General features: G+C 44.9%; 1 pseudogene; it reads right to left on the bottom strand.

Moving 5' to 3' along the window:
- Nucleotides 1-6,069: 6,069 nt before the first annotated feature.
- LOC118639335 lies at nt 6,070-8,047 on the bottom strand (annotated as a pseudogene).
- Nucleotides 8,048-8,503: the final 456 nt, after the last annotated feature.

Below are 8,503 nucleotides of genomic sequence, written 5' to 3'. Positions count from 1 at the left end.
GTTACATCTTCATCTAAATCCGTTGCCAAGATCCTGAGCAAAATACTAGCAAATGGAATTGAGCAATACATCAAAGAAATTATTCACCACGACCAAGTGGGATTCATTCCAGGGATGCAAGAATGGTACACTATTCACAAGTCAATAAATGTGAAACACCACATTCTCAGCGATGTGGTAATAGAGGGATTATATCTCCACACAATAAGGGAAATATATAAAAAACCTACAGCCAACATCATACTCAATGGGCAAAAACTAAAAGCATTTTCCTTAGGAACAGAAACAAGGCAAAAATGCCCACTTTCACCACTTTTATTTAACATAGTACTAGAAGTCTTAGGCACAGCAATCAGATATGAAGAAAAAATAAAAGGGATCTAAATTGGAAAAGAGGAAGTGAAACTGTCATTATTCACAGATGACATGATATTGTACATAGAATAGCCTAAATACTCCATCAAAAATCTACTAGATTTAATAACCGAATTTGGCAAGGTAGAAGGATACAAAATTAACATCAAGAAATCGACAGCACTCTTACACTCCAATGATGAAATCACAGAAAGAGAAATTAAAAAGACAGCAGCAACATTAGAAAAAAACAAGCAAATACTTTAACATGTCACTTACAAATATTGATATGCAATCTTTTTTATGGGTTCAGGCAGAATTTTGCAAAGAATCATCCCCTGCCACTCATGGTTACTTTTCTGTGACTAAAATAACAAGTTGATGAGAAAAATACAAATTTTTCTACAAAGTGGATCTATCTTATATTGTCTTCAGTTCAATTAATGTCCTGCTTCCAAGAGTCTCTATCCTTAGACCTAATATAAACTATAGGGTCACATTATTTCTTTTGAAACATTTTTTCTTAATTGATTTTGAAGTGAGAGAAAGGAAGAAGGAGAGAGAGATAGAAACATCAATGGGAGAGAATGTAGTCTGGCTGCCTCCTGCATGCCCCCACTGGGAATTTGGCCAACACGCTTAGCATGTGCCCTGACCAGGAATCAAATTGGCAACCTATTGGTGCATGGGTCAATGCTCAACCAGTGAGACACACTGGCCAGGCCACTCTATTTCTTTTTAAATAGCTCATGTTTATTCTATTGAACATGCTCTTGATGCTCAAAACACCGAGATGACAAAATGTATATATAAAATGAAACTATACTTGACAAGAAGGTAAACAACTTTTAAAATAAAAATCTACATAGAACACATGTAAGCCATATACAAATATTTACAGGCCCTCTAGATAAACGGAGCTGTCCAGAGCCCAGTGCTGAAATCACTACTACCTCACAGGATTAATATATAAAATAGTAGGGAGTTGGGGGAGATGGCAGTGGTTGATGGTCTTAAGAAAAACCTCCTAGATACACATGCACATTCGTGGTCGAGGCTGGACCAGGTGTGGTCTGAAAGACCTCTTGAATGTCAGCGAGCTGTCCTGACTGGTGGATTCAGGGATGACAACTCTTTATTTCCTTTGCAGTATCAGGATTGTGTGGTTCATACATAATAAAAAGAGGAGACTCCCAGTGGAAATTCTTATGCAGAGCTCTTGATGATTTATTTTTCTTTTGTTAACATAAAGCCCAAGAGACTAATTCACAGGATGTGGTGGGCAGTGTCCCCACACCACAGTGTGTACAGTGTACAAGGTGATTGTCACACAGGAAGAGGACCAGCTCTTGTCACCCTAAAAATAGCAGGTGCTGAGTGTCTGATTTGAAACACATTCTTGAACATGCATTATGTATAAACTCTCATATTTTTTTTCCTAAATTTTTCAATCACATAATAATTTCAGAAACATTTTTATTTTTGACACAATCACAGAAATCCCTGACTTTCCACACTGTTCCCCCTTTACTCATCCCATCCTCCCCCTCCCCTGGTCCTCACCATACTGTTGCCTGTGTCTGGGCTATATGTGTATGTTATTGACCTAATATCCTCACCTTTTTTAATACAGTTTCCCCACACATTTTTCTTTTTTTTTTTATCCTCACCCAAGGACATTTTTTGTTCAGGTAGAGTGGGAGGGAGAGAGAGGAAGAGAGAGAGAGAGAGAGAGAGAGAGAGAGAGAGAGAGAGAGAGAGAGAAACATCGATGTGAAAGGGACACATCGAGTGGCTGCCACCCGCACGACCAACCAGGGCCGGGGACAAACTGCAACCGAGGTACATGCCCTTAGCGGGAACTGAACCCGGGTCTCTCGGGACCGCAGGCTGATGCTCTAACCGCTGAGCCAAACTGGCCAGGGCTCTTTAGACCTTTGTTAGTTTTTTCAGGTTTCCATGCCTCTGGTTCTATTTTGTTTATCAGTAAATTTTGTTCATTCATTTGCACATATTAGAGAGATCATATGGTATTTGCTTTTCTATGGCTGGCTCTTTTTGCTTAGCATAATAAAGTCCAGTTTCCATTGATTTTAACATAGCTTTTTGCCATTGGAAACTAATAAGATTATTGGGTTTATAGTATTCAATTTTTCTGGGCCAAGCTAATTTATAAAACAATTTTTAGGACAAATATAAAATCTTTCTCACACCTAATATCTATTAGGCCTTGTACGAGTTGCATATTTTTTACTCTGTGCCAAAGAAAAAGCAACGTCAAAGTGGACACTTTCATTTTGCATTGCAAGAAGTAAACAAAACCTACAGGATCTGCTTTGTTTTATTGTAATTTCTAGTGTATGACTCAAAGCTGTTGAGACAGAGAGACAGAAAGAAGAATCAATTCATTTGGTAAGCTTGCTGCAGCACAGTATCACTCTCGGGGTAGCTTTAGAGAAGACTTATTACTTTTATTAGAGTCTAAAACCAGAGAGATTGATTGATAGATGGAGACAGATAAATGATTAAATAGATGGATGGATAAATGGAAAGATAAATTGATGATAAATAGCAAGATAAATAAACTGATAGATTCATAAATGTATAGATAGATAGATGATAGATAGATAGATAGATAGATAGATAGATAGATAGATAGATAGATAGATACATAGATAGATACATAGATAGATACATAGATAGATACATAGATAAAGATATAGATTGATGCATAGATAAATAGACTAACAGAGATACACAGACACAGACAGTAGGTAAGTGCATACATTGGTAGCTAGATAGATTCCCAAATTTTCCAACATGTGCTATCTTCAGACTCCACTACCTGTCCTGCTTTCTAGGTAAATTTTTCTTACATCAGGACTGCAGACTATTTTTTCCAGCTCTACTGGGATGTAATTGACCTTTAATGATGTGTAATGTGATTTGACAATGTATCAATTTAATTCTTAAATATCATTAGCTAACAATTTTATCAGACGGTCACATAAGTGCAACATTTTTGTGGTGAAAACACTTAAGGGTCACTCTCTGAACAATGTTCAAGCATATACTATAGTGCTGTTCACTGTAATCACCATGCTACACACTACACCCCCAGGACTTGTTAATCAAATACCCAGAAATTGATACTCTCTGACCAACATCTTCTCATTTCATCATCCTGCCCCTCCCCCCCGCCAAAAAAAACAACACCATGCCACTCTCTGTTTCCATGAATTTGGCTTTTTTAGATATTACATATATGAGAGATTATTAAGTATTTGTCTATATCTGTCTGGTTTATCGCATGTGGCATAATGTCCTCAATGTCCATCTGTGTTATCACAAATGGCAGAATTTCCTTCTCTCTTGTGGCTGAATATCTCACCTCATACATGCAAGATAATATCTAGATACAGATATATAGAGAAATTGGTAAACCCCACCAATCAGAGCCTTCTAGAAACACTTTTTCCGGGCAGCACTCCCCCTAGGCAGTTCCTTGAAACACAAATGTGTTGATTCTCAGTGGTGACATTTCTGGAAAGTGAGATTCGTTGCATCGGGTCAGAGAGGAAGAAGCTCAGGGCCTGTGGTTGGTGGTAGGCATCACGTTGAGTTCATCTTTTCCACGTTTGTATCCCATTTTGATTATTTACTCAGTTATTGCATCCAAGTACCATCCTGTGACTGGACAGAAGAAAACTCAGTATAGTCCCTCTAGTGATGAGGTGATTAGAAATTTAAAAAGGATATTAAACAACTGTGTAGGAGATCATGAGGTTTCAGATGGGTGGACACAAACCAATCATGTGTGGTGGACCCTCGAGTCAAAGAGCGAAGAAACAAGGGGTGTCATCCCAGAAAGTCCACCACAGTAAGAGGGGAAATACATATTTATTGGAGGAGGAGTCCTGTACTGGCAGCACTCAGACATTTTCTGCACCCAAGCCGTGTTCACTCCCCCTGGACACCCTCAGCAGACAGTGTTCCCAATGCTTCATGGTCCATGTTTCCTTTAACCTACTGTTGGGATCATCAGATGGGCTCCAAGGCTCCCCCTCTCTGAACAGTGCCTTGTCCCTGCTGTGCTCGCCTCCTGGCTGCATCATGTGTCCTTCTGTGGCCGGTTTGAGCCTGAAATAGCAGCACCCCGAGGACCACCAGGACCAATCCAGCCACGCCCATCTGGATGAGATTCTCCACTGTGTAGTCTTGGGGGTGGGAAAGTAAAAAATGTGGGGGAGAGGTCACAGATGTCTGGGCAGACCCAAGTTACCTGAGGATCCTAGATTACAGCTCAGGAAACTTGTCTCTCTGTCTTTCTCTCTGCCCCTGTCTCTCTCTCTCTTTTTATTTCTTTTTTCATTTCTGTTGAAAGTATTACACATGTCCCTCCTGTTTCCCCCCACACCCTTGACATCCTTCTCCCACTCCGGCCTTCTCCTCACTTATGTCTGTGACCATTAGTTATGCAGATACCTCAAATGTAAACACTCCTGCACCACAAAAGGAATCAGCATCAAAATGAAAAGAAAACCCACTCTATGGGAGAACGTATTTTCCAATAATACCTCACATAAGGGGTTGATTTCTAATATGTATATAACATTTTCATAAAACTGAACAAACAGAAGACTAACAATCCAATTTAAAATGTGCAGAGGACTTAAAAGACACTTCTCCAGAGAGGATATACAAATGGCCAAGAGACATAAAAATAAATGCTCAATGCCTTTAATCAGCAGAGAGAAGCAAATTAAAATGACTATGAGGTATCACCTCACACCTGCCAGAATGACTACCATCAACAAATCATTCAACAACAAGTGCCAGTGAGGATGGGGAGAAAAGGGGACTCTGGTGCACTGCTGGTTGGAAGGTAGAACCTGTCTCTTTGACAAGACTTCACCATCTGACCTCAGTCCCATAACTCGATTCCTCCCACTCAGCAATCTTGGGGCCTGACTCGTTTTGTGATGGGCTGATAGTGTCAGCTGCTCATGAAAATTGTGAATGAGGGTGTGAGTGAGGACTTGGGGAGATACAAGCCTTCCTCCTGGGATCTGTGCTCCAGAGGCCTCAACCTCTCAGATCACAACATTTACACAGTCCCCTAATGAGCCCCATCTCCTCTCTGCCAGGTCCCTGGTCTCCTCACTGGATGATCTCAACCTCCTGTGATCTCTGAGTCCAGACCAGCTCTGAGTCACTTTGATTGAGGTGAACCATCCCCAAGAGTTCAGGATGGGAGAGGAATGGTCTCAATATAGAAACAATTAGTGCTGCATGTTCTGTGTTTTGCATGAGGCTCAGACCCCATAAGCTTCCCCCCACACCCCGAACCTGAAAGATCCCATTTAATCCACAGCTGAGGATCCAGGATCCATTGAAGAGGGGTTTGAATCAGGGGCTCCTAAGTGTTCTTCTTTGCAGGGCCCCTGAACTCTCTCATTTGTTATTGTCTCAGACTCTGAAGAGACAGGACCATGGGCTGGCTAATTCTGGAAGAACAGTGCTAGGGGCCCCCAAGGGCTCACTGGGGTGTTATAGCAGGTACGGGAAATTCTGAGTGAGCTGTAGCACCTGTAGGTGCCCCCGTGGCAGTGGTGATAAGACTCATGGAGAAACTCTGACTAGAACTGCTGAGCTTGGAGGGGGGGTGTCATTGGCTTTCTCCTTCTTGGACAGAAGGGAAGTGTCCCTTGGGCTCTATGACTGACACAGCAGGGTCACATTGTCTCCTGAGGTCACCGTGGTGCCCGGCTGCACCAGGAAGGAGGGTCTGTCAGAGAGCTGTCCTAGAGAGAGGGAGGGTGGGTGAGGGCTGCCTACCCACCTTGTTCTGACCTGAGAGTCACCAGGATTCTCTCTGAGGGCCCTCCTCTCTGTTCATCTCTTGTCTCTCTGAGTCTCCCCTCTCCCTTTTTAACCTCATCTCTCTCTGTCTCTTTCCCTCTCTGAACCCTGCATTTTCATTCTGTCCATGACCACCCAAGACCCCCCAGCAGGGCCTGTGCACAGTCTGGTCTCTGACTGAACCCATAGGTTCCTCACCTGCCACCAGGATGTCCAGGGGTCACTGAAGGCCAACCCCTTAGAGGACAGGTTGTGTTCATCATAGCATTTGTACTGGTCCCCATAGAAACTGCACACAGGGCCCAGGGGGAAGTCAGCCTGAGAGAACCTAACTTGGGGCTGCCAAACAAAACTCTAAAGAAGAACCTTCCCCCAACCCCCGGAGCGAGCCAATCTGTCATAGCTGACATCAGAGAGATGCTGGAGGGTCAGGCACTGTCCAGAGGCCAGGATGGAGCCCTGCTAGGACAGGAGAGAGGGCTTCCCAAACACACCTGAAAGACCAGATGTTATTTACAGGGGCTGTTCCTGCCATAAAGTCCTTCTCCTGGCCTGGCCTTGGGTTTCACTGTTTGTCTGTGTCTCTGTGCCAAGAGCCCCTGTGCTCCCCTGACCCCACTCTCTCACATGGGGCTCTCTTCCCTTCAAGAATTCAGATAATATATCTGTTGCCTCAATTCATGAAAGGGAAAATAATAAATCTCACCTGAGACCAGAAGCTCCAGGGAGTCACTGGGGTGTGACCACACCTGGGGGCTCTTCTTGTAACATCCATAGCATCTGAACATCCACCTGTGGCTGGGGGTCATGGGGCCCACAGGAAACAGGGCCTGGGACTGTCCTCTGGCGTGTGTCTGAGAGTCCAGGATCCAGGAGAGCCTGTGTTCTCCTTCCTTAGTCAGGATGAACCTGTCGAATCCCTGCCCTGAGCCACACTGGAGGGTCACGTTCCCCCCTGAGGTCACGACAGGGCTGGGCAGGGCGGAGAGGCTGGGTTTGCTGTAGGATCCTAGGAGGGGAGGAGGCAGGGTGTTAAATGTTAAATAGGCTCACACCTACCACAGGTTCCTCAGGGCTGGGCTGTAAGAGAGTAGACACCCTGAAAACAGACCCCTTCCTGAAGGTAGAGCTTGAGGCTCGACCCCCGAGTGTCCCCTCACCTGTCACCACGAGCTCCAGGGCGTCACTGTGCTCTGACCAGCCAGAGGGGCTGAAATAGTAGCAGTGATATCTCCCTGCATCACGTGCTGTCATGTTTGTGATGGAGAGAGTGCTCTTGTTCATGTACTTCCATTGGTCATATGTTTTCGAAAGCTGAGGTTCTTGTTCCTTAAACAGATAGAACTTGGCCTCCGGGGCCCCCCGACACAACAGGGTCACAGGACTCCCCCAGGGGATCACAGAGCCTGGCTCAGCCCAGAGGGTGGGTTTGGGGAGGGTTCCTGAAAGGAAACCAGAGGCTGCATCACAAAGACCCCTCAGTTGCCTGCTCAGCCCAAGACACACAGTTTATCACCTCATCTCAAGACATCTGTGCTCCATCCTGAGTCCCAGAGTAAAGTAAGAGGTAGCTCATGGAGCCTGGGGAGGACTCACCTGCCTGCATGTGGGTCCTCTGGACCAGACTCAGCCCTGGAAGAGAGACCCAGTCAGAGATTTGTACCCGAACGTCTGAGCTGATTTTTATTTTACCATCAGGTCCCGTCTACTCTGCTGCCTGAGCCTGAGGTTTTCATTGACAGAAGGTGTACCCTCTCTGTCCCCCCTTGATGCTTACTCCCCACGTCTACAACTGACCGAGGCAGAGAAGTTCCGGGAGGAGGGACGTCATGGCACCTTCTCTGAGTGCCTTGTAGACGGACCACACCCTGGGCCTGAGGACAGAGATGCACAGGATGTGGTGAGTCAGGAGCTTCTGCCACCTTCCAGTTCCTACCGCTGTGAAGCCCACAAGGGGTCTGCCCCGCCCTGTCAGGGCTCTGAATGTTTCCACGAGGAGAGCTCCGGAGGACTCTAGGTCCTCTGAAGACACGTGGCCAAGTTCTGGGGTTTCTTCTGACCCAGGACACTCAGCCAGGTCTGAACACCTTACCCTTGTGGTCTCACTTCCCTCATTTGTAGCTCAGTGACATCAACCCGTCCTCTACAAATGTGGTGAGAGCCCACCCTTCCTAAGATGTGAGGAAAAGAAAACCAGCCATCTAATGCAATGAAGATGTTAGATCTTTCAGAAGTTGAAAAGCTGAGATTCCTCATCCAATGAAGCAGAAGAAAGAAGGCAGGTTTG

The sequence above is a fragment of the Molossus molossus genome, unplaced genomic scaffold, assembly GCF_014108415.1.
Source record: "Molossus molossus isolate mMolMol1 unplaced genomic scaffold, mMolMol1.p scaffold_m16_p_21, whole genome shotgun sequence".
Lineage (NCBI taxonomy): Eukaryota > Metazoa > Chordata > Mammalia > Chiroptera > Molossidae > Molossus > Molossus molossus.
This window is presented reverse-complemented; position numbering and strand designations above follow the sequence as displayed.